Raw genomic sequence first — 27531 nt, 5'->3', positions numbered from 1 at the left:
CAGCCGTTAGGCTAGGATTCGTTGAGCCAAAAATGATATCATCGACATAAATTTGAACGATCATGAGGTGGTTACCTTCCTTTTTGTGAAAGAAGGTTGGGTCAACCGAACCTTGTTTGAATTTGGACATCTTTAAAAATTTAGTTAGCGTTTCATACCAGGCTCTCGGTGCTTGTTTCAGACCATACACGGCTTTATCCAAAATGTAACAATGATCGGGATACTTTTCATTCACGAATCCAGGAGGTTGCTCCACATACACAGTTTCTTCGAGTTCGCCATTGAGAAATGCACACTTGACGTCCATTTGAAAGACCTCAAAATTTTTGTGAGCAGCATAGGCAAGAAATATTCTCACTGATTCCAGCCTAGCTACAGGAGCGAAAGTCTCTTCATAGTCAATTCCTTCCTCCTGACAGTATCCTTTTACGACCAGACAGGCTTTGTTTCTTATAACGTTCCCTTCCTTGTCAAGTTTGTTCCTAAAGACCCATTTGAGACCAACAACCGAGGCATCTGGAGGAGTTGGAATAAGACGCCAAACTTTGTTCCTTTCAAATTCGTTCAGTTCGTCTTGCATAGCTTGAACCCAATCGGAATGATCAAGAGCAGTGTTAACTGTCTTTGGTTCAACTTTTGATACGAATGAGTTAAACATGCAGAATTCGACTTTAGAGAACAAGGAAGTTTGTTTTGCCTTGAGTTGTGATCGAGTCAAAATTGTATCTGATACATTACCAACAACTTGAGAGACAGGATGATCTCTGGTCCATTTGGTGAGAGGAGGGTAGTTTGGATCAAAAGATGGATATAATTCAGCATTTATCATTTCTTCTGGTTCGGACAGACTGTCGAAGTCGGATGACATATCAGCATGCTCCCTCTCGACAAATGATCTTACAGGAATGTCTTGAGAATCTTGAGCTACAATGGTTTCTTGTGGTGCTGAGCTTTCGGGCTTTGATGCACCTTCGGTTGGTGAGGCACTTGCGGTTGGTGAGGCACTGTCGGTTGGCAATGTGCTTTCGGTTGAAGTTTGAGACCTTAGCTCCCCCTCAACTTGTGAGCTCGGCTGGGATGATGATGGTGGATCCTCCCCCTCGACTAATGGTGGATACTCCCCCTCGACGGACTCATTGTTTTGGGGAGGGTCTTTTGAACCTGATTCTTCTTCATTCATTCTTCTTGCAGCATCGTCAACAAGTTGCTTCAAGTGATTTACCTTGTTGTCTGCTGCACTGGCTTCAGAAAGAGTGGCCTTCTCTGGTTCATCAAAAAGCTCCATGAAGTTCTCGAATAGATTAGCGATCGAGGCTGTGACTTGGCCAGTTTGAAGAAAGATTTCTCCAGCTGTGTCTTCATTAGCCTTTAGCTTTTTGACATAGATATCATCAAAAGTCACGTAGTAAGTTTCTTCTATTTTCCTTGAACGCTTGTTTAACACCCTGTATGCTTTGGAAGTAAGAGAATAGCCCAAAAATATCCCTTCGTCATCTTTGACATCAAACTTGTTGCGGTGTTCTTTAGAATTGAAAATGAAACACCTGGAACCAAACACATGGAAAAACTTCACATTTGGCTTCCTGGTGTTGATGATCTCATAAGGAGTGAGAGTGAAGCGCTTGTTAAGATACGACCTGTTCTGAGTAAAACAAGCAGCAGAAATAGCATCAGCCCAAAAATATAAAGGTAAGGAAGCAAAACTTAGCATGGTTCGGGCAGCTTCACATAGGGATCGGTTTTGTCTTTCGACAATTCCGTTCTGTTGAGGTGTGTAGGGAGCTAAGAAGTTGTGACTGATTCCCTTTTCTTCCAGGAATTCTTCAAATTCTTTATTTTTGAACTCCAACCCATTGTCGCTTCTGATGTTGCGAACGACCTTCTTCAGCTGTACTTCAATCTGCTTGATGAACACTTTTAGCTTGTGAGTCGCTTCAGATTTAAGCTTCAGAAAGAACACCCATGTAATACGTGAAAAGTCATCAACAATAACAAGAATATACTTGCTACCACCAATGCTTTCGATAGAAGATGGACCACATAAATCAATATGAAGTAATTCTAGTGGTTCAACTACTTTAGTGTTTATTATAGATGGATGACTTTGACGACTCTGCTTCCCCATTTCACATGCAGCACACAGATGATCTCTATCATACTTGAGCAATGGAAGACCTCTAACATGACCTCCAGTAACAAGTTTGTTGATATCTTTGAAGTTGAGATGAGAGAGTCTTCGGTGCCATAGCCAGCTTTCATCAGATTGTGCTTTGGATAACAAGCAGATGGCTGGGTTTCCTTTGATGGGTTTGAGATTTAAAGGAAACATTTCACCTTTACGCTCCGACTTGAGAATAACTCTTTTCGTCTTCTTCTCAATTATCTCAGAACCCTCATCGTCGAATGAGACTTGAAGACCGGTACCTCCAACAAGCTGAGATACACTTATGAGGTTATGTTGCAATCCTTCCACATATGCAACCTTCCTTATTGTGAAATCACCATTTGTAATCATTCCATAGCCTTTTATGGTGCTGAAGGAGTTGTTCCCAAATTTGACATTTCCACCATTTGAAAGAGATCTGAATTCCCTTAGCTCTTCCTTCCTTCCTGTCATGTGACGCGAACAGCCACTATCAATGTACCATTCTTCGTCAAACTGCTCGTCACTGATAACCTGCAAAAATTAAGCAGATTTAGGAACCCAGAGCTTCTTGGGTCCACGTGAGCTTTTTACAGGAACAGGAATAGTAAGAGAGATGTTAACTAAATATGTTCTTTTTATTAGTGTTGTTTCATCTTTCCTTTTGATGGTGAAAACTTTGATTTTATTTGGATTTGATGTTTTTGATATTGATTCTGGTTCAACATCTGAAACCTTCTGTTTTCCTTTTTGTTCAGCTGATGACTGAGATTTTTGAGAAGGAACAGAGTGGAATTTAGGACAAGAAGAGACAGAAGATTTTGAAGAGTTAGAAGAGTTAGAATGAGATAGCTCAGATTGGTATGACTTCTTGCTTGAAGATTCTAGGTGACTCTTTTGCTTTTGATTAACAGTAGGACCAACCATAGAGTTTTGATCTCTTTTGATTTCCGAACCAAACCCGTGCTTTCGGTTGAAGTCATTTTCTGAACCGAACCTATGCTTTCGGTTGTTGTTATACTCTGAACCGAACCTCTGCTTTCGGTTGTTGTTTTGCTCAGAACTGAGCCTCTGCTTTCGGTTGTCATTGTGCTCTGAACCAAACCTCTTCTTTCGGCTGTCGTTTTGCTCAGAACCGAACCTCTGCTTTCGGTTGTTATTGCTCTCTGTCAATCCAACAGGATTTTTCTCTGGTTTTAAAATCCTGCCTTGATGTGAGAAATAGGCATTTTACGATTGCCAAAATTGTTTTCTTTCTGAGAAATTTTTCCTGTATCTCTGATTCCTTTCTCGTTTTTGATTTCTCATCTGCTTTGGTTGATGATGGATGTTAGCTTTATGTTTTTGGTTTTCGTTGGCTGATCCACTCTGAAATGATGAAGTTTCACTTGGGGATGTGGCTTCTTCTGCAAGAATTTCTTTCTCTTGAGGTACATCTTTTGTTCCACTGGTACTTGCCACATTGAAGCTATCAGGTTTATTCAAAGGTTCTGGTACGTATCTGCCTTTGCTTTTCCATGAAGTCCTTTCAGACAGACCTACCGTTTCATCAGTATTGTCAATGGGAGCTGACCAGAAGAACTCGTCACAATCATCAGCATTGTCTTCGTTCACAATAGCTGTGAGTTCATCAGTCTGATGTTCGGTTACACCTGTGACCTTGTACACCTGATTTGGAGTGGTTCTAACTTTTTGGTATATGACTGCATTCTCTACAAGGATCGGGGACTTTTGTTGGGACATCCGAGCGAACTCCACAGACTTTTTTGAAATGAGATTTTTGTGGTTCTCGGGTTCGTTCTTGACAAATTCCGAACAATCAACCGTGTCCTCTACAGAAATTTCACTCATATTATCATCCTCATTAAGCTCAGATGCATTTTCAACATCAATTTTATTTTCTGAGCTTAAGTTGACATTCAATGAGTCAAATTTTTGTATGGTTTCGATTCTTAGCTTCAGTTTATCATTTTCATCCAAAAGGTTTTTGAGCATGTTCTTGTGGTCCTTGGATTTAATGAAAGATTCTATTTTGTCTATTCCATACAGATATGTTGGATTAACATCCTCAGACAAAATAACACTCTCACAATTATATGCTTCAGCATCAATTTCATCTTCCTTAAACTCAAGGAAGGGTAAAATCATGCGATGAATCTTTTGCCCTATTTCACAATTCAAATGAAGCTGAGTAATATTTGTATAAAGACGTTTGGCAACCAAACAAAAAACATTTTGCTGTTTCAAAAGCTTTAAATTGTCTCTTTGCAAATAAATGTTTTTATCTTTTATTTTGATTAACTCCGACTCCTTCAGTTCGATCCACATCCGCCGTTCCTCACTCTTCGAAGACACCCTGCTTAATTGGTCAGTTAGGTTAGAATTGGTGACCCAAGTTTGAGTTAAACTACTATCTAGATGAGAGATTCTTGAATTAACACTTTTTAATTCCTTTTCATATGAGCATTGTGGGACTTTAAATGAGACAAAAACTAATTGTACCTTCTTGATCAGTTCATCAAGTTCGTTGAACTGCACGCTGAGAGGTTTAGCAGTAAAGCACAGATTCTGTTGTTCCTTTGTGTCATCATTCCCACCATTAGTTTTGTATCCCCTCATCTGAGATACGTCGGATACCATCAAGCATCTTCCTCCACTGCTCTCTTCTTTCGCTACATAAGCCTTTCCATGTGAAGGCTTCCTCACTTCATCATCTTCGGAGTCGGTTGACCAGACCTCCACGCCACCGAACTCATCATCAGCTATCGAACCCTGGACAATTAAAGCATTCATAGGAGGGTTAGCAGCAGATTTCTTCATCCTTAATTCATCAAGCTTTTTCATCAACACAGCTTCTTCATCATTTTCCTCATCCTTTTCTGCCATCTTTTTGAGGACGCAATCTTTTGCATAGTGGTTCTTTCCTCCACAATAAAAGTAGCTCACTCCAGAATCTCCTTCAGCCTTCGGTTCCTTCTTTGACTCTGGAGCCTTCAGTTCATCCTTGACCTTTTCAGAGCTATAACTCCCTTGCCAGTTTCGGTTCCTATTAGTGGGGAATTTCTTCTTGATGAATCTCTTGGGGTTTGACACCATCATAGCATAGTCCTCAGACGTGAGATCATAATCATCCAAGTTGAGATCTTCGTCCTCTATCACCGCTTTGCTTTTCGACAGGAGGGCCAATGAACCAAGACCTGAAACCACGTTTTTCTCCTGTAATACGATCTTTTCTTGAGATTTTAGGATGCCCACCAATTTTGCCAAAGAATAGGATTTGAATTGCTCGTGCGCTTTAACTGTGGACACGACTGCTCTCCACTCAGATCTGAGTCCGTTCAAAAACATAACCTTCTGTTCAATAAGCTTCCTTTCGATGTCATGTTTGATCATCTTGCTAAGAAGATGATTGAAGCGATCGAATGTTTGAGTCACCGTTTCTTCTGCTCCTTGCTTGAACTCACCAAACTCAGACAAGAGTAAGGTTTGAATGGAGTGTTCAAGATCTTCGTCTGTAGAGTACAGTTCACGTAGCCTGTCCCATATCTCTTTTGCAGTCGTGCATGAACTTACCAGCCTAAAAGTATCGGATTGAAGAGCAAATCTGATCAATCTTAACGCTTTGATATTGCACTAAAATTTAACTTTTTTGTCTCGCGCTACATCTTTAACATCTTTCAGAAGATCGTTATACTCCTTTTGAGTTTTAATAATCCTTGAAGTTGATGAATGAGAAAAAGGTCCAGAGATGATTGCTTCCCAGATGAGGTATCCATTATCCTCAGATCCTATGACATAATCTTCAAAGTGATTCACCCAGACTTCATAATCATGGGTGTACAGGATGGGAATCTTCGTTGTTGATCCAATGCTGTTTGAAATATTGATGGGATTGGATTGCGACTCATCCATAATTGATCGAATAACCTGTTCAAAGACCAGACTTGTAATATATCAAATTAGGGCAAAAACAATCAATCTCGAGATACGTCAATTATGAGATGACGGCTCAATAAATATCAATGAATGCGGAATAACCCTAATCGAAGCTTTTTCACAGAAAAGAAGTGTATCGATTACACAGCCTCCTGCTCTGATACCAATTGATAAGTTTAACAATGAACTTGAAGATCGATTAGATCTATGAAACAAGTAGAGAAATAACCAGATAAACAATAAGAACAAGCAAATGGATCAAAAGGTGTCGAAAGATTAATAAACAATGCTCAGAAGAGCTCGATAAAGAACATCAACTGTAGAGGATTTTAGGGTTTACAATAATCAATGAGAATGACAACTACTCCTCTTTCATACGCATTCATGCATGCATATATTTATAATAAAACCCTAACCGTTTATCAAAGAAAAAGGGCTAATCTAGATAAACATGGATTGACAAGCCCAATCCGGTTGTAAAACAAAAGGGCCCAAGACGCAACACATTAATCTTCAATAGCTACCACCCGGGAAAGGCCAATGTAGTGGCCGATGCCTTAAGCAGGAAATAATACTCGGGTCGCCGAGTAAAATCCCTAGTCATGACCATCCACTCCTAACTGGCCACGCAGATCAAGGATGCCCAGTTAGAAGCCTTGAAACCAGAAAACATGGCAAACGAAGCATTAAGAGGGATGGACAAGAACTTGGAAGTCAAAGAGGATGGAACTCATTATATCATGAACCGAATCTGGACACCGAAGTTCGGTGGGTACCGAGACATTGTAATGAACGAGGCCCACAAGACTCGATACTCCATCCATCCTGGGTCAGATAAGATGTATTTAGACCTCAAAAGGTTATACTGGTGGCCAAACATGAAGGCTGAAATTGCTGCTTATGTGAGCAAGTGCCTCACTTGCGCCAAGGTCAAGGTAGAATATCAGAAGCCATCAGGACTACTTCAACAACCGGATATACCCGAGTGGAAGTGGGAGCGAACAACCATGGACTTCATAACCAAACTGCCTAAGACATCAGGTGGGCTGGACACCATATGGGTTGTCGTAGACAGATTGACCAAGTCCGCGCACTTTCTGCCAATAAAGGAAACAGACAAGATGGAGAAGTTAACCAGGACATACATTAAATAGATCGTGCGACTGCATGGTGTACTTATATCCATTATCTCTGACCGAGATAGTAGATTCACCTCGCGGTTCTGGCAGTCCCTACAGAAGTCTCTGGGAACTAGACTTGACATGAGTACGGCCTACCATCCACAAATCAACGGGCAAAGCGAGAGAACCATCCAGACATTGGAAGACATGCTGAGAGCCTGTGTGATAGATTTTGGTAGGGCATGGGATACCCATCTACCGCTTATCGAATTCTCTTATAATAACAGCTATCACACTAGCATTAAAGTCGCTCCGTTCGAAGCTCTCTATGGCTGCAAGTGCAGATCACCCCTGTGTTGGGCTGAAGTGGGGGATACTCAGCTAGCTAGGGGACAAGTCCCTAACAGCACCCTCACTAGTCCTGAAATCATAAGGGAGACCACAGAAAAGATAGTGCAGATCTGAGAGAGGCTGAAGGCCTCCCGTGACCGGCAAAAGAGTTACGCGGATAAGTGACGCAAACCTTTAGAATTCGAGGTTGGTGATCGAGTACTACTAAAAGTTTCCCCTTGGAAAGGAATGATACGTTTTGGCAAACGTGGGAAACTAAACCCCAGATATATTGGTCCATTTGAAATTCTTGCCCGAGTTGGACCAGTGGCATACAAACTTAGATTACCTCACGAACTCGACAAGGTACATCCCACATTTCACGTATCAAACCTAAAGAAGTGCCTGTCTGATGAGACACTCGTAATACCATTCGACGAAATCGAAGTTAATGAAAATCTCCACTTTGTGGAGGAACCAGTCGAGATCATGGATCGAGAGATCAAGAGAACGAAACAAAGTCACATTCCCATAGTAAAGGTTCATTGGAACGCGAAACGAGGGACTGAGTTTACCTGGGAACGCGAAGATCAAATGAAGCAAAACTATCCGCATATTTTCCCAAACCCTTGAAGACCCAATCGAGTTTAAATTTCCGGATGAAATTCCCTCTAATGGTGGGATGATGTGACAATCGTCAATCTAGAGTCAAGTCAAGTCATCAAGTCAAACCGGTCAACTCGGTTAAACCTTGTGTATTAGGGTTTGTGTTATGTTCATACTGTATAACTCACTATTTTAATGAGAAAACCTCACTTGGAAAAATTTGTGAGTTTAATTTTCTTTAGCCTTAGTGCTAAACAACTCTCTATTCTAATGGGAGATCATAAATCGAAAAGTGCGAACATCTGGATCTCCTTAACATAAAACTGTGGTACGTGGCAAGCCAAACCGATAAAACAATGTTGCATCCTCATCGGAAGTGTGTAAGATCCTTAAACAAGACTTAACAGGGCTTACGAACCTTGCATTGAGAAGCCGGACACTCACAATTGTCACACATGAAACCTCTCTCAATCGTTTTCACTCTATCTCTCGCTGTTGTCCAATCTCTCCCAAATCTCTCTTTGTATGAGAAATCTCTCCAAGAATGTTAAATCTCTCCCAAATCTCTCTCAAAAGTTTCTGTAACTTTTTGGAGTCATTTGGGTCATTCTGACCTTTAACCGGGTCCAAAACGGCTTAAAACGGGGTAAAAACGAGTAAAATGGGCTTAAGGACCCGAGACCTACTTTAAAGGGGCGAAGCCTCTTAGGACCCGAAGGTCCCTATAGGAACTGAACCTCGCCCAGGAGGAACCGAACCCGAGCCATCCCTTCGCTTCCTCGCCTCCTCTCACTTCCTCGCTTCCCTTCGTTTCTGGCTACAGTCCTCAGCAAGGACCGAACCTCGGCATAGGACTGTGAGGTCTCGCTGGGAATGCTTTTCTTCCCGGTTTTCGCGTAGTTTTGCGTTTAAGGCTTGTTTTTAATTATTTTAATGCGGGATTTTCACCCAAAATTATATTTTAACATAATGAACCCTAAATATTCACAATTTAATCATATTTTCATGAAAATCTTTATTTAAATAATAAAAGCTAGTAGGTAAAGTGCAAAGAGGTGGAGTGTTGACTTTGCTTTCTCTTATGTCACAAGCAACCACCCCCACACCCACTCTATGACCAGCCACACCTCCCCACCTTAACTAGGTCACTTCAATGTCCCTTACACTAAATTACCACCCATTCCCACGTTTTTGAGAGCTTGATATTCATCCTCTCTCCTCACTTCTCTCATTTGTTCTCATTTCACCAAGAATCAATCACCACTTTTCTCTCAAACTTTTTCTCTCCATTTCAAGTCTCCAAGGCTGATTATCAAGTGTTCTTCCACCCTTGGTAAGTATAATTCATCCTCCTTGTGATTATTTCACTTCATTCTACTCAAATCATTGATTGCTTACACAAACTCCATAACTATGATGTTAGATTCTCGAAAATCTTCAAGGCATCTCCAAGTGTTCTTGAGTTAAAAACCTCCATTCTTCAACAATCATCTACTGAAATCACTTAAGATGAGTTCATACCCCTACATTTTCATGTTTTCTCAAGTTTTTAGTGGGGGAATACAAGTTAAAACACCAAGAACATAACTAAAGTTTTATAACAGCCTTCATCAGAAAAGTTCAACTCCATTCACGGACTGTTTTGGGCAACTTAAACATTTTTGTTTTCAAAAGTGTATAAGGTGAAAATAGTTCATGTTCTTAGCTTTACAATGACTACTTTCACCTCTCCATACGATTTTTCTACAATTTATAGTGATTTTTATAAAACTGCCTATCATCTCAAACAACAATTCGGACCAGTCTGTGATTATGGACTTTTTCACCCAAGTTGGAGGTCATTAAAAATCGTAATAAAAATTATGAGTGAACTAGACACATTTTGGGAACTCTCAGAGTTTATGGATCTAGTTTTCGACTTCGTATGATTTTTCTATGATTTTTCCAAAACAGTACAGAATGGTTAAAGTTTGCTAACAGCATATAAATATCATAACACTTTGTATTATGTTGAGCAAAGTGTATAATCATATGTTCTAATTATTGAATGTGTTTCCTTGTTAGTTTATCATCATAAACTAAAACTAAGTCATTCATGATAAATATTATTCATTCATCTTAGAACACGTATATTAAACTATAAAAAGTATAGTTTAATGAATTCATAACACTAATACATTTCCATAAAAGAGTTCTTACATATTACAAACGTTTTAGATAAACTATAATAGGTATAGTTTATGATACATTGCATAACACACTCATACAAAAAGAGTACATTCATACAGAAAAGGTTTACACTCAGACACATTATACGTAAACTTGTTACCCTAAATTGTGAGACATTCTCTTTCCGTACGTCCGAGTGCGGAATATAATTCTTGGTAGTTATAATCAGAGTCTCCTGGAGGGAGAACGTGATACTTGTATATAGATCTATATTGGGTTTGACACCCCACACCTTGCTGCTAGCTACAGTGGGACCTGCAGGTCTACGGGTGACAAATGTCATTTCATTTTCGCGACGCCTGAGAAACGTCGTGGCAGGTTCATTCAGTCATAGTATGATTATAGCGACTCACATAGGGAGATAACAAATCATAAAGTTTACGGGATTTTATAAAACCTAAGTAGGTTTTATGTTGATTTAAATTCACTTTTTATATCAATTCAAATTCATAGCATTTCTACTAAGTAAGAATGATTTCTTATACATATTGGTCTTTGGTCATAAGGCTACATTATATGGATTTTAAGGAAAATATCGGATTTTTCTGAAACAAACGCGACATTTACATGAGAAAGACTTCTATTAGGTTTTATAGCAAAAACGTATGAACTCACCAACCTTAGTGTTGACACTTTTCAAACAACTTGTATTCTCAGGAAATCACTAAACAGGTAATCAAGTACTTTTGAGGATGGGACATTAAGGCGTCAAACTTTTCATATTTTGTCAACATATTGTAATTGATTTTGAAACATATAATTCATACAAGTGATGTAAATTTTTCAATTATATATATGTTGGTTGTGTTTGCTTAAATTACTATTGAAATTGTGGTTATGATATTATACATGAAGTCCTCCACCCCCGGACGTTTCCGCCATCCTTGGTTTGGGGGTGTGACATGATATTCGGGAGCATGTTAGTTTTTCAGCTTGCCCCACCCTAGACTCTATGATTGCCAGGGCGAGGGAGAGGGAGATAGATCTGGAGCACATCCGGAAGAGGAAGATAGAGGTGGGACAGACAGGAGGGGCTTTGGGGAAGAAGCCCAAAGGATCAGATGGTAGGCCGAAAGGCCAGTCAGGACCGAGCCACTGCAGGAAATGCGGTAGGCCTCATGAGGGGGCATGTAGAATGGGATCGTCGGGCTGCTATAATTGCGGCAAGACGGGGCATTTCAGCAGGGATTGTACTACCCCTGCACCTGTGATACAGACGTCTGAGTTGCTGTGTTTCCACTGCAACCAGAGGGGCCACAAGATGGCCAATTGCCCCCAGTTGACAGCAGCGACGCTAGTGAAGGCGCCAACTCCAGTGACCCTATGGATCACAGATGGCCAGCAGGGAAAGGCAAAGGCTCCAGTGGTGAGGAGCCGAGCGTTTCAGCTGACTACAAAGGAGGCTCGCACCGCACCCGATGTGGTGACGGGTATGATTCTTTCCCTCTATCTTATTTTTATGATGTTATGATATTGATATCTGCTCTGTGTATATGCGTTAGGATCGTTCCATGTGAACGGTATTCTTGTTCAGGTGTTGTTTGACTTGGGTGCCACCCGATCATTTGTTTCCCATACGCTTAGCAAGAGGTTTATTGAGTCTTCGAGCATGTTGGATTGCCCTTTAGAGGTAGAGATTGTTGATGATCGATCGGTGCAACCATCAGCAGTATTCAGGGATTGTGTCCTAAGGTTATTTGAGGAGCGCTATTTGGTGGATTTGGTTCCCATCCCTTTGCGGGGGAATAAGGTGATTATAGGAATGGATTGGTTAAGCCCTAATGGGGCGATGATAGATTGCGCACAGCAGTTAGTGCGGATCAGGACCCCAAGTGGGGGAGAGTTGGTGATCCACGACGAAAGGCTACCACGTGGACCTGTAGTATGTTCAGCAGCGAGAGTTAGGCGCTACCTTCAGTAGGGTTACACGAGCGTATGTTATGGATACCCGAGAGACGGGTAAGGCGACGGTGAGCAAGGTTGTAGTGGTGGAGGAGATTCCTGGAATACCTCCGGAGCGTCAGGTAGAGTTCATGATTGACCTAGTTCCTGGTGCGGCTCTGATAGCCAAGACACCGTATCAGTTGGCTCCTCCCGAGATGCAGGAGTTGTCTACGCATCTGCAGGAGCTGCTAGACAAGGGATTTATTCGACTGAGCAGTTCACCCTGGGGAGCCCCGATCCTGTTTGTGAAGAAGAAGGACAGGTCGCATCGGATGTGTATAGATTATTGTGAGATGAATAAGGTAATGGTGAAGAACCGTTACCCACTCCCGAGGATTGATGACCTCTTTGATCAGTTGCAGGGAGCATCTTGGTTCTCCAAGATCGATTTGCGTTCAAGTTATCATCAGATGAGGGTCAGAGAGGAGGATGTACAGAAGACCGCGTTTCGGACACGTTATGTCCATTATGAGTTCGTGGTGATGCCGTTTGGTCTCACCAATGCTCCTGCCGCATTCATGGACCTCATGAACCGCGTGTGTAGACCGATGCTAGATCGGTCTGTGATATTTTTCATTGATGACATCTTGGTTTATTCCAAGACGCAAGAGGAGCACGAGGAGCATCTGAGAGAGGTTTTGGAGACCTTGAGGAGGGAGAGCTTGTACACCAAGTTCTCCAAATGTGAGTTTGGTTGCGTGAGGTGCAGTTTCTTGGGCACCTCGTCAACCAGAATGGGATTTCAGTAGACCCAGCCAAGGTGGAGGCCGTGTTGAGATGCGAGGTTCCGAAGTCTCCATCCGAGATTCGGAGTTTCCTAGGATTAGCAGGCTACTATCGGAGATTCATTCAAGATTTCTCCAAGATAGTCATACGCCTGACACGGTTGACTAGGAAAGATGTGGTCTTTCGATGGGGTCTGAGCAGCAGGCAGCGTTCGAGATTCTGAGGTAGAGATTATGCGAGGCGTCAATCTTAGTCCTGCCTGAGGGTGTAGAGGATTTTGTGGTATACTATGATGCATCTATCTCAGGATTAGGCGCAGTATTGATGCAGAGGGGACATGTCATTGCTTATGCCTCGATGTAGCTGATGCCTCACGAGGCGAACTACCCGACGCATGATTTAGAGTTGGGGGCGGTGGTCTTTGCCCTCAAGATTTGGCGGCATTACCTCTACGGGTTTCGATGTACCATTTACACGGACCACAAGAGTTTGAGGTACCTCATGGATCAGCCGAATCTGAACATGAGGCAACATCGGTGGTTGGACATGGTGAAGGATTATGATTACGAGATCCTTTATCACCCGGGGAAGGCCAATGTGGTGGCCGATGCGCTTAGCCGTAAGGCGCCACCGATCAGGGATGTGTGTATGAGGATGACATTGGTGACTCTATTGCTAGAGCAGATTCGGGAAGCTCAGCAGGAGGCTATGAAGGAGGAACATCGAAAGAGAGAGCAAATAGTGGGTCAAGTCACCTCCTTTGATTATGATAGCCGAGGGTTATTGACACTACATTGTAGGGTGTGGATGTCGTATCATGGAGGCGTGCACCAGGTCTTGATGGAGGAGGCACACAAATCCCGATTCTCTATTCATCCAGGGGCGACGAAGATGTATAGGGATGTTCATCTAGACTATTGGTGGCCCTGCATTAAGCGGGATGTGGCCTGGTACATTGAGTGGTGTTTGACCTGCAGGAAGGTCAAGGCCGAGCATTAGAGACCGCACGACGAGATGCAACCGTTGGATATCTCGTTGTGGAAATGGGAAGATATTACGATGGATTTTATCACAAAGCTTCCCAGGACTGCGCATGGAGTAGATTCGATTTGGGTCATTATGGATCGATTGACCAAGAGCGCCCATTTTATTCCGATCCAGGAGAGTATCTCGGCCGAAAATTTGGCCGATATCTATATCAGGGAGATAGTAGCGCGACACGGGGTGCTGGTGTCAGTGATCTCAGATAGGGATGTGCGTTTCACTTCCAGGTTTTGGAGGAAGTTTCATGATGAGTTGAGCACTCGTCTACATTTTAGCACCACCTTTCACCTGCAAACGGATGGTCATAGCGAGCGGACCATCTAGACTTTGGAGGATATGCTGCGGGCGTGCGTGCTAGACTTTGGTGGTAGTTGGGATACCTATCTTCCCTTGGCTGAGTTCTCGTACAACAACAGCTACCACGCGAGTATCGACTGCCCTCCATTCGAGATGTTGTACGGACGAAGGTGCAGGACCCCGATATGTTGGGGTGAAGTTGGCCAGAGGGTCATGGGGAGCACAGAGGTGGTGCTCCAGACGACCGAGAGGATTCAGTAGGTTCGGAGCAGGCTTCAGACTGTGCAGAGTCGACAGAAAAGTTATGCCGATAAGCTCCGTTCAGACTTGGAATTTCAAGTCGGGGATATGGTTCTTCTGAAGGTGTCACCATGGAAAGGCGTCATCCGATTCAGGAAGCGGAGCAAGTTGGTCCCAAGATACATTGGTCCGTTCAGGGTTGTAGCCTGGGTAGGCAAGGTGGCATATTGGTTGGATCTGCGAACCGAGCTCAGTCAGATCCACAACACCTTCCATGTCTTCTAACTGCGGAAGTGCTTAGTGGATGATTTTGCATGGTTCCGTTAGAAGATATCAAGGTTGATGACAGCCTGAATTACATTGAGCGCCCAGTCCCAATCCTCGACCGGAGGTCGAAGGATCTGAGGAACAAGAGGGTGGAATTAGTGAAGGTGCAATGGCAGTACCGAAAGGGTTCGGAATGGACTTGAGAGCCAGTGGAAAAATGATGGAACATTACCCCGAGTTGTTTCAGGATCGAGCAACAGACTTCGAGGACAAAGTCTAAAATAAGTGGGGGAGATTTGTAGTGCCTGGTTCCTGGTATGTGAAATTTATCTAAGTGTTTTGCATTTTTAGCCTTGGACTTGGCGAGTTGTAGGCCCGACTCGCCGAGTAGAGATGAGAGATGGAGCACGTTTAAGTTGGCGACTCGGCGAGTCCATATTCTGAACTCGGTGAGTCCCCGTTGTCTGATAAAACCCTAATTTCAAGGGTTTGCACCCTATTTAAACCAACCTTATGAGCCCCAAGCTCTCCGCGTTCACCCTCAGAGCTCCCAACATCGTCCAAACCCTTTTCCCTTGTGAGTTTGAAGTGCTTGGTGTGTTTTCTTGAAGATTTTGAGAGAAAAGAAGAGTAGATCAAGAAGAGAAGAAGGAGGCCAAACATCTTGGTGTTATTTCAGTGATTTCCTTGAGGTATAACTCAGTTTCCCTCTATTCTCATGCTTATAGTCCTATGTAGCTCCATTAAAGTCCTTCTTGGGCATTTCCAAGCTTGATTTCGAATTAGGGTTTGTAATAAGTTGATTAACCCTTAGATCTAGGCATGATTGAGCTCCAGGAGCTCAGCTCTACTGCCTTTATGGATCCATATTGCATGAAAGCCCTAGATCTACTCTTTTAGTGCATTTTGAGCCCTAAAACCTTCATTGGTGTTTATGTATGGCATGAGTTGGATTCGAGAAAAATCGAGTATATAGTATTTGTACGTGGAAGACTCGGTGAGTCGTTCATCGGACTCGGCGAGTCGAGTCACGAGTCCCCGAGTTTTCCCCCTTTTCGTGTTTGCGGAGTGGGGTAGCGAGTCATGGGGTGTGACTCAGTGATTCGTAAGATAGACTCACCCATGGAGGAACTCGGCGGGTCAATGCCCTGACTCAGCGAGTCCAAGGCAATCATCTTGCCTCAAGAACAGACTCGGCGAGCTGTTCATACAACTCGACGAGTCTCAGCATAGAGTGTTCTTTGGATGAAGATGAACTTGAAGAGTTATTCATACAACTCGGCGAGTAGGATGAAGGACGTTGGACATCAGGTTAGAAGGAAAACTCGTCGATTAGATGCCAAACTCAACGAGTAGAGACGGGATTAAGGTTATTCGAATAAATAAGGACTCGACGAGTTGGCGAGCCAACTCGGCAAGTCGGGTCAACTGGAAGTTGACTTTGACTTTGACTTTTGGCTTGGTTAGGGGTAAATATGTTGGATTAGTGTCTAAGTCCATAACTATTTTGGTATGTACTTGACCCGATGGTGCATGGTCCTTTTGGGTTGCCTTCACCAAAGCAACTTGATAGGATGAATTATGGAGAGAAAGCATTAAATATGATTTATTAATGTATTATGAGAATAATATACTAAAGGAGAAATCATATTGTTTAATTAATATTAGTCAATAATTAATTGGTAATTAGTTTTGCGACTAAAAAAGATTAATTAAACTTAAGGGACTGAAATTGTAATTATAAGATAATTATAATTTGGGCCATGGATTGCCTTATATTAAGGGGTGGACAAATTCTATGGGGGAAGCCCATATGAAATCGTCCAAGGCTTAAGGAAAGGGCTCCATGGGTTGCTTAGGGCTTAAGCATCCAAATTAGGGTTTCCTTGTTAGATAACCCTAATAGCCTTACTATATATAAGACCCTTATGACCCAAAAACGTGGCTAATGATCTTTATAGGGTTTCACACGTTTTTGGGCAGCCTCAAACCTCTCTCCTCTTCATTCTTCTTGCTTATGGTGTTTGTGAACCATTAGAGGAGTGACACTTGTGACTCTAAGCCTTCCAAAGTCAATTCAAGGAGGAATTGGGATTGTTATTGCTACATAACAATCAAGGTAACATTATAAACTTATTCTCATGTTAATATGATTAGTTGAATGCTAGAATTAGGGTTTATAGTCTTGGATAACTTGCATGTACAATAGAGAAGCCTAGATCCAAGCTTTAGGGTTTGTTTGAGCACATAAGGTATTCTTAGGACCAAAACCCATAAGTGGTATCAGAGCCTAGCTTGGTTTCAATTGTATTGATGCATTGTATAACTGGAAAATCGATTTTTGGGCTTTATGGCTGAGGAACTCGACGAGTACCACAGTGTACTCGACGAGTAGACCTCAACTCGGCGAGTACAGTGTGGTACTTGCCGAGTTCGAGCGTCAGACAGAGGTATATCCGGGTTTTCTTGCTGTTTTTGCATTGGGATAGTTACCTTATCATGTTAGATCAATATTAATCTGATTATATGATATATTTGACTATAATTTTGATCTAATTGAAGATATTTATCAATTAATAAGATAATTGTTTCCTTATGTGATAATTGATTAATTATTTTGAGTAAATTGATAAATTGTTTTGCAAGAAATCATTAAATAAATCAAATATGGATAATTATGTGATTAAATGTTAATTTGAATTATTTGTTATTTGATCCTTGTTGTTATGAAAAGTTTCATATTTTGCCCTTTAGGTTTTATAGTTTAAATTTGAACCCAAAAGTTTTGTTGTTTTGAAATTTAAATAGTTGAAACCCTAATGTTTTGAAAAAGGTTTCAAAACATGCCCTCAAGTTTTGGAATTTAAAAGTTGATTAAAAGTTAATTAGGAATGTTAAATTCTAAAACCCTAGTAATGCTTTTGAAAAGTTCAAATACACTCTTATGGTTTTATTAATTAATTAAGGAGTATAATTAAAAGAGATTTAATAAATCCATAAAAGTTTAGGTTAACCATTTAATTGAATTACAAGTGTAATTGTTAAAGTTAACCACATAGTATTTTTAATAATGTAAAATGCACCCTATACTATATATAACATTAAAAGTCTAACATTATATATATGTATGAGTAAAAGTTAGTCTTACCGTTAGTAGGCCTCATTCACGAAGCTGGTCTATAAGGGGTGTTTAAGGAAATTGCCTATAATATGGCGATTGAATGGGTATTCACTCTTACCCACCGCACTCTTGACTAGTGGAGGGTCGTTAGCCGAATGGGTAGGATAGGACGAAACCTTCCATTATAAGTATAATGAAATACAAAGTAACTAAATGTTTTTCAAATTCCCAATCTTAGTTACTTAGGCAAAAGTGAATTGATGCAATTCCATGAAATTATACTTTGTGCCCTTGCGAAGACGTTAGTGGAGCGTGTGTGGTTTACCGACACACTAAATGGTTCTAAGCAAAGGTAGCAAAGGGTGACTCAATGTTTGTCATAGTTCGGTGGAGCGTGTGTGGTTTACCGGCACATTGAATAGGTGACTCTAACATGTGAGGGCACCATGTTAGTTTGCATGGTTATTCACACCCGCTTTGTGATCCTCGGCATCCCAGTCACAAACAAGAGGGGCATATCGAGATTTAAACATGCCATTGAAATGTTCAATGAATCTCAAAGGATCTAGGAGTTTTCATAGATTTAAAACTTAAATTTATTTTTTTTGTTTTTCATGGTGGAAATTAGTGAATCGTCATTCACTTACCTTCAAATATTCTGCAACTAGATTACGGCATCCCTTTTCTAGGTTGTAGCGTATTGTGTTGGATCCTAGCCTTAGTATCTCATTTGGGTGATTTACTAAGGACTCAATCGATCAACTAACTTGAATTTGTTTCTCCCGTTTTGTAGATGTCAAAGTTCGACAACTATGGTCTTCTCAAATCCCGTGGAACAAGCATTCCACATGAAGATGGTATTCCATGATTCAATCGAGGAACAAGAAATCATGCTTCACTTCCTCCACCTCCTTCGATTGTTCTCCCTAACCCACAAGATCGAACAATTGAAAGGTTTAATATCACTAAAGCCCTATTGGATATGAAACATGAAGATGGTAAATCCGTGTGTGCCCACGTTCTAGAAATGAAATCACACATTGATAGGTTGATAATGTTGGGTGTGTCATTCCCGAATGAGTTGGCTGTAAATTGGGCTTTGCAGTCACTTCCTAAATCATATAATGAGTTCAAAAGAAAGTATTATATGATGGATCATGACGACAACCTCATTGACCTAACTTACATGCTTATCGCTACTGAATCAGAAATGATTTGGCAAAGCAATGGAGCGTATTTGTTGGGAGAGTCAACCGACCATGCTTCCGAGGATGTTCTAGGAGAACCGACCTGCGTTTGCTGCCAAGAGAAAGGGCGTTGGATAGAAGTCTGCCCCAAGAGCCTGAAAATTCCAAAGATGGGAGAGTCAAAAAGTATGACTATGCTTCAGGTAAAATCCATTATCTGACTTAATTAAGTTCCTATTCGTTGATTCTTAATACATGATGTGATTAGATTGCATTTGAATGTTTTGTAGGATTGGTGAAAAGAAAGGAAGCTTGGTGAAAGAGCAAGATGAATCTAATCACAAGAAATGGATCTTGATCGCATAGACTTGAAGATTAGATTTTGAGCTTAGATAGTTATGATAGAGTTCTTAGAAATTTTCTTTTTGAAATACATAGTTTTCAATGGATTTTGCATTGTAAGGACAAATGTTTTCCGCTGCTTTTATAAATAAAATAAATTTTGGTTTGACTTATTTATTTATTTGTTTATTCCCTTGCAATGAAATCGTTATGAAAATTGATGTTTGCATATTTCTACAACAAATGGATATGATTCTTATTTATGTTAATTATGGAAATGTCGAGAATTTACCAAATAGGTAGAGTTTCTCATCACCCAAATTTCAATTGGACAGAAATTTGGAATCATGCAACTTGGTTGCATGATGAATGGGAAATTTTATATTTGGAAATTAGACTAATTCATTGACAAAGTGTCAAGTGAAGTACTAGGAGATCAAGCACATAAAGTTGTGTGTTTATCAAGTCCACCATAAGAGTAACAAAGATATTCGTCATGATTTACTAAAGGTTTAGTAAATATGATTATACTTATAAGATTAAGTGTAATTCGGAATTGATTAAAAGGGTTTAAATCAATAGCAAAACGAATAAGAAGAATCAAGTAGGCAGAAATATAAAAGTTTCTCCATTCTAAGAAGAAGGGAGAGTACCTTTTATGCTTTATGATAGGTCTTAATGATTAAGAACCATATCTTAATTGATCCTCTAAGTGAGTCTTCGTACAATTGTATGTTTAAGAAGAGGAATCAAGAATTGAAGAAATGGTTAAATCAAAAGGTCAATCATACTTCGTTCCAATAACAAGTCTTAAAGTTAAGATTGTGGCAATAAGTGACAAGTATTAAGAAGGTTTATAACATTCATTAAAAGTGGTAAGGTGCGATGTCTTGGATAAGACAAAGACCAACTAGGACCAATTTATGAAGTGTTTTGATAAAAGCTACACTAACTCTTGAATATTTGTTTGTCAAGAAATGGTTATTGACAAGAGAATCTTATATGTCAAGGAGTCAGTGGGAGTCTTAATGGTCTTGAAAGGTTTCAAGAACAAATCAAATAAACCTTGTCGATCATCACTAGCACACGAGTTAAGGTTAACAACCTATCGTGTTGACATTATTTTGTCTCTGTGCTATTTCCAATTGAGTTAATTATGCATGTGAGTTCTATGAGTTCTCATTTTGAACGCATAAAAGGCTAGGCACCTTGATCAATGAAAGGTACATTGATAGGAAAAGGTGAGTTGCTTAACTACTTGGAAGATGTGGTGGGTAGCTGTGCTACCATAAGGCAAGAAATCAAGACTAAGATAGTTCGGTCCATATGAGTTTGAATTTGTCGTAAACTTTGGTTTTAACAAATTCACATGGATAGGAACACATACACCGTTTAAATCTAAGTGTCATAATATTTCCTCCTTCATGAAAATGATTGTGAGGAAATGCTTTCACTAAGAAAGATTTTAAGAAGATAGTGATTGTAAAATTGCATTCTCGAATTTGATTATGGTTACGGTATCCCTTTCCATAATTTTAATTGTGAGGTTTGGCAATTAGTATTAATTGCTTAGACACACATATGAACTATCTAAGGCAAAGGTGTATAAGTTCAAGGAGCTTTGATAAAGGATTATCAAAGTACTAAGTATTAGAAACATTGACTTAAGAAATTCAATAGGTATTGTTTTCTGAAAGTTAAGATGTTTATGAATACATGTCGAAGCTAGTGGGAGCATAAGTGTTATGTTTTATAATAATCATCATGATAGTGGGAGCATAAATGTTATGATTGTATGATTATTAAGGCACGTATTGCAAATTTGGCTATATTAATTATAGAAAATAAGTGTTATACCTTGCAAAGTAGTAAGGGTTATAAAGTTGTTTTGCTATAATTAAGGGAGAGAATATTATGCTTCATTTCAAATCTAAAGGCTTAAGTTGAGAAATGTTAATAAATTTAGTCAAAGGTACATAGTGTGTGCTTAAAATTTCGATTATGATTACGACATGCCTTTTCACAATTCGAATTTTGAGAACATAGCAAATAAAACATTATGCATCGTGTCCCATACGCTTTGGGTAAAGGATCGATTGCAAGTGCTTTAATGTTTGACCATTCTAAAATTTTCCAAATGTCTAGCGCATTTAGAGGGAAAAGGGACTAGAATTGGTTTTGACTAAAATAATTAAACAACTATCAAAGGACAATCCAAAGTTCGACGAGGATTGGTTGCTTGTGGGTAGTTGGAAGCATGATATAGATGGACCATATCGACATTATTATAAATAGAAAAAGATTCTATTAAGAATAAGTTGTTATATGGAAAATATGGAAGCGTGTCCATATTGGGAATTCAATATTGAAAATCTATGTTTAGATTAGAAACCTTTATGCAAAAGGATGTTCAAAGGAATGTACTTTGAGTGAGAGACATCATATCTTAGGAATTGTCTTGTAACAATCTCCGATAGAGGACTTTGTAATATCATTGGCAATAGCCTTTGTGACTTTGGTGCAGTGACATTACGAAAGAATCATTGCATAGAATGTTAGAATCTACATTATTCTATAAGTAGCAAGAATTTGATATTATTTCAATTATGAAAAAGGATTTGGAGTTGTGAAATGAGAATGATTGGAAATGTGTTCAATTTGATCTATTTCACAAAGTAAGAACCATAGGTAAACATTGTGTGCATACTATGAGCATGGGATAAATGTAGAAATTCAAGTAAGAAGTTGATTACCTGAAACGACAAATAATGAGTAATTGATATGGTGATAAATAAAAGGAGTTTTATTTATACTCAAAGGGTTGAGGCTATATGGGATTAGTATTATTCTTGTGTTTCACTTTGCATGTTTTGACTTCCAGAATAATTGAGTTTATTAAGAATAATCAAATTATTCAAACGGGCCACAGTCGTTCATATGTTGGAAGTCGATATGAATGAAGACTGTCGTGAATTGGTGTGTGGATTGTCTAAAAGAGTATTAGACATAAGCGAATGTTTGCTGCAACATTCATGAGTGCTTATGAATAAGATTTGAGCATTGGATTAAACCCACGCTCACTTGGATCACTTTATGAATTGTATCACGAGTGATTGGTGAGACGATAACATCTTATATTCTTGAAACCGAGATGTGTAAGTTGTATCTTGCTAATCGGTTGCGCATTGATAATATGAAAATACACTAGTAACTTGGTGTTATAAAACATATTGTTGTGTGTGATTTGGTTAGTGAGTGCAAGCAAGCATTGTATCAAAGTTTATCCGTTCCTTTTATTCAAAGTAGAATAAAAGAAATATCTTTGGGCCCCTCGATGGTTTAGTGATGACAAACGTAAATGCTCGGTCGGGCTAGGGCTAATTTGATTTGTTCAATTAGTCAGTCGTCATAAATCGGAAATCGAGAAATAGTACAAAGAGAATGATTTGAAATCATATCTCATACGATATCTAGAATGGAGGAATATATGATCCCTTATCTAAGGACACGCGTATCTGATAGGATCAGAGTTGACAACGGCTTTGAAAATCTACGATTGCAGATCAGGATCTAAAGTCATACGCATAATAGTTATTAGACTTATCCAAGTGGGAGACTGTTGGATTAGTGTCTAAGTCCATAACTATTTTGGTATGTACTTGACCCGATGGTGCATGGTCCTTTTGGGTTGCCTTCACCAAAGCAACTTGATAGGATGAATTATGGAGAGAAAGCATTAAATATGATTTATTAATGTATTATGAGAATAATATATTAAAGGAGAAATCATATTGTTTAATTAATATTAGTCAATAATTAATTGGTAATTAGTTTTGCGACTAAAAGAGATTAATTAAACTTAAGGGACTGGAATTGTAATTATAAGATAGTTATAATTTGGGCCATGGATTGCCTTATATTAAGGGGTGGACGAATTCTATGGGGGAAGCCCATATGAAATCATCCAAGGCTTAAGGAAAGGGCTCCATGGGTTGTTTAGGGCTTAAGCATCCAAATTAGGGTTTCCTTGTTAGATAACCCTAATAGCTTTACTATATATAAGACCCTTATGACCCAAAAACATGGCTAATGATCTTTCTAGGGTTTCACACGTTTTTGGGCAGCCTCAAACCTCTCTCCTCTTCATCCTCTTGCTTATGGTGTTTGTGAACCATTAGAGAAGTGACACTTGTGACTCTAAGCCTTCCAAAGTCAATTCAAGGAGGAATTGGGATTGTTATTACTACATGACAATCAAGGTAACATTATAAACTTATTCTCATGTTAATATGATTATTTGAATGCTAGAATTAGGGTTTATAGTCTTGGATAACTTGCATGTACAATAAAGAAACCTAGATCCAAGCTTTAGGGTTTGTTTGAGCACATAGGATGTTCTTAGGACCAAAACCCATCAAAATGGTCATTTTACCCTGAGGTTGATTAGCAGTATTTGGCTGAGTGTTTTGTGGGAATTATATCCGGAGGATTTCTGGGGCAGCAGCAGCAGAAGACAGTCAGTTCCCACGCAGATCAGCAGCTACTTTGAGGTGAGTTACCTTCCAGTAGCGGTGGGTCTAAGGCCACAATGCCAACCCACCAGTAGGAGACGTATGATATATGATTGTCTCTGTGATATCATCTAGGTTTGCTACTACCTGATATGTTATATGCTAGCATGATATGTTATATGTGATAGTAGTAGAGTTCGGTTGTTAGGACCGGAAGGTAGTCAGACACCCCAGATACGTCTGATAGTATATGATGTTATGTTTATATGCTAGCATGATCTGTTATATGAGTTAGAGGTAGTAGGAGGGGAGCAGTCCCCGAGTTCGGTTGTTAGGACCGATGGGTAGTTCAAACACCCCAGATATGTATGATAATCTGTATGTTATGATATTGTGATAGTAGTAGTAGTAATAGTATGGGGTGAAATAGTCCCCGAGGTTCGGTCGCCAGGACCGAAGGGTAGTCAGCACCCAAGAATGGCTTGACACGGGTAGGACGTCACCCCAGAATGGTCGCATGGGTAGGTCGGCATCCCAGAATGGTCGTACTGGGTAGGTCGGGCACCCCAGAATTGCCTGACAGTATGTATGATATGTGATTGTTTGTTATGTGGTACAATGGGGGAACTCACTAAGCTCCGTGCTTACAGTTTTCAATTTTGGTTTCAGGTACCTCTTCTTCGAAGGGTAAGGAGATGGCGCAGTAGCAGCACATCACATACATGCTTTGTATTCCGCACTATAAGACCTTCCTGGGGATTTGTACTCGGACATTATTATGTTTTATGAAATGGCTTCCAGACACACAATATATTTATGAAATGATATGATCAGTGGATGTTTTATCTCTAATGTTTTGCAAGGTGTATGTTTTAAAAAAGAATTTTTTGGCTCGTATTTTTGGGACATTACAGATTTATTATTTTTTTTTAAATTTGAAAATCAGAAAAACAATTAAGAAAAAAGAGAAAATCATATTAACAGGGGCAAATCCATCATTTTGAAAAAAAACTAGAACAGATTGGACCAAACAAGCAACAAAATGAAAACTTTAGACCTCCGATGCTTGTCCAAACCTTTTTGGACCAAAGTGGTATTTTTGAGCAAACCACATGGACCACTTGTGCAGTTTAGTCGAAACATAAACAACACATTGACTTCCTTTCTGGAAATAAACAACAAAAACCGTTCTATTATTCATTCTCTAGACTTCAAAATACTCTATCATCAAAACCTGAAACATAAAGAAAACACAGAAAAATATTTAAGAGAACCAAATAAAACAGGAGATTAAGACATTAAATCAAGCAAACATAACAACAAACATCAAGTGAAAAACATGCCACTAGGTGATAAAAAAAAGTGTATGTAAATGTAGTCAAAACTGAAAACAGTTTTTCAAATAGATCTGAATTCCATTTTCCATCTGAGAGCTTTTTCTCAAACAAATTAGAAAGCCTTTCCATTATACCGGATCTGAAACCATGATGTACAATATTAACATTTCTTTAAACAAAAAACTTATCAGTTTAACACATACATACGCAGTTAAAAACACATATAATTAAACACACGCACACATACAATTTAAATATAAAATAATCAAATAAATGACTCTACGGCTTTTAGATGGTTGCGAAGAGAGAGGGAGAGAGAAGAGTAGAGGCTGTGGCTGGAAGGCATCGGTTGCTTTTGATCAAGAATTTTCTCAGAAAGATATACATAGGATGCAGAAGTAGATAAACAGATGGTGTAGTGGTTTGTTTCGCCAGTACAAGATGGTGATTATGGCGGCTGTTATGGTGGTACTGAACGCAGTGATGCCGGTAGCTTCTGGATGTAGGATTTTTTAGAGAGTAAAGGTAGATAGAAGAAGCATTGTTGCGGCGATAAAGATTTGAGATTAGCTTAATGGTGGTGGTTTGTATGGTGGCATATAATGAAAGTGACGGCTGCTGGGGTAAATTGTTAGGGATTTTAGGTTATTTATAGAGAGGGTGAGAGTGCTATCTAGAGAAAACAGGAAACCTGAGTATAGTCACAATATGCTTAGAACGGTAGTATATTATGCTTCAAAATCAGTAGTATTGAATCCCTTAGTTTTGATTGGTTGTTTTTTGAACACACGGATCGACCATGAAATAATCTATACCATACAATTTAAATTCAATGGTTGATATTTGTTCTCCTTATTTTTAAGACAAAACTCTTAAAATTTCAAGGGATCCACAAGATATATATATATATATATATATATATATATATATATATATATATATATATATATATTGTAACAACGTGAATTTCCAAAATAATTTTTCATTTTTCAAACATAATTTCATTCATTACAGAATCCTTTGTATTACATATTATATCAATAAACAACTCCAGAATCTCAAGTACATAAATCTTCATCAGTGTGTACAGATCATGCTGGCGCCTTCCCGCTATCCTCGCTAGTACCTGAAACACATATCACATAACACGGTAAGCATAAATGCTTAGTGAGTTCCCAAAAATACCACATACAACACATACGCTACTCAAGGCCATAGCTCTATGGGACCTTCCTATTCATGTGTCTCAGGGGACTTCCATCCCAACCCTGGTAGACCTTCCGGCCCTACCCGTATGACCTTCCGGTCCTCATCATCTTGACATTCCGGTCCATATCATAATGACCTTCCGGTCCATACATTGTTGACCTTACGGTCCACAAAAATAGTCTCACAAGTCCAATATAAATGCATATGAATATATATTTTAGAAACAGTGACAAAACTGTTACTCCACTAAAATATATGGTGCCATATAGTTTTGACAGGAAGGTGGGATTATTTCCAGTAATTCCCGCCAAAAAAGATTCATCATCTACACTATAATTCCATGTCTTTTATACTTCCTCTTCTTTCGCATATAACTTCACTAATCTCCTCCACAAAGGCCAAAACAATCATCTCATTTGGGAATCCTTCACAAAGAGTTAATTCCCTCTTCTAATCTTCCCTATTTCGCATTTATGTCTCACAAGTCCAACCAGATATCAACAGTGCACACCTTTTCCTATCCTGAATGTGATGGATCTGGTTTACCGAACATTCATTATTGTCAATGGGTGATCCCTCCAGTTCTCCGACTTTCCACCTTGTTGACACCAATGGCTCCAAAAATCTCCACCATTTCCGATTTCCCATAATCCACTTTCGTCGTGTTCCTCCAACTATGTCTCAAAGTAGTCAAGAGAATACCAACACTTGTCTTGTAGCTTAGAGTCTCCTTGTTTCTATTATGCATCTCGATTTTATACATGATAAATTAACAATAAGCTTGTATTGACAAGGTTATCATTAACTAAGTGGAATTACAGAGGAAGTGTAAAGCCATCAAAGTAAACACTTAACTAGATCACATATACATATAAAGTGGTTTTTGGTTTTCTTTTCTTATGTTAATATAGTTATAAATCCATTCTTCTTCCTTTGATATA

At 39.5% G+C, this 27531-nt stretch overlaps 1 long non-coding RNA gene across 1 annotated transcript; it reads right to left on the bottom strand.

Moving 5' to 3' along the window:
• Nucleotides 1-24998: 24998 nt before the first annotated feature.
• Nucleotides 24999-26060, bottom strand: LOC145039056 (uncharacterized). The gene is made up of 2 exons (XR_013679711.1): nucleotides 25665-26060; nucleotides 24999-25278 (listed from the first exon to the last, which is right to left on the bottom strand). It is a non-coding gene; the product is annotated as an uncharacterized LOC145039056 (long non-coding RNA).
• Nucleotides 26061-27531: the final 1471 nt, after the last annotated feature.

Source organism: Lactuca saligna, chromosome 4 (assembly GCF_052625555.1).
Source record: "Lactuca saligna cultivar CGN05327 chromosome 4, ASM5262555v1, whole genome shotgun sequence".
Classification (NCBI taxonomy): domain Eukaryota; kingdom Viridiplantae; phylum Streptophyta; class Magnoliopsida; order Asterales; family Asteraceae; genus Lactuca; species Lactuca saligna.
The sequence above is the reverse complement of the archived record's forward strand: the minus strand, read 5'-3'. Positions and strand labels throughout refer to the sequence as shown.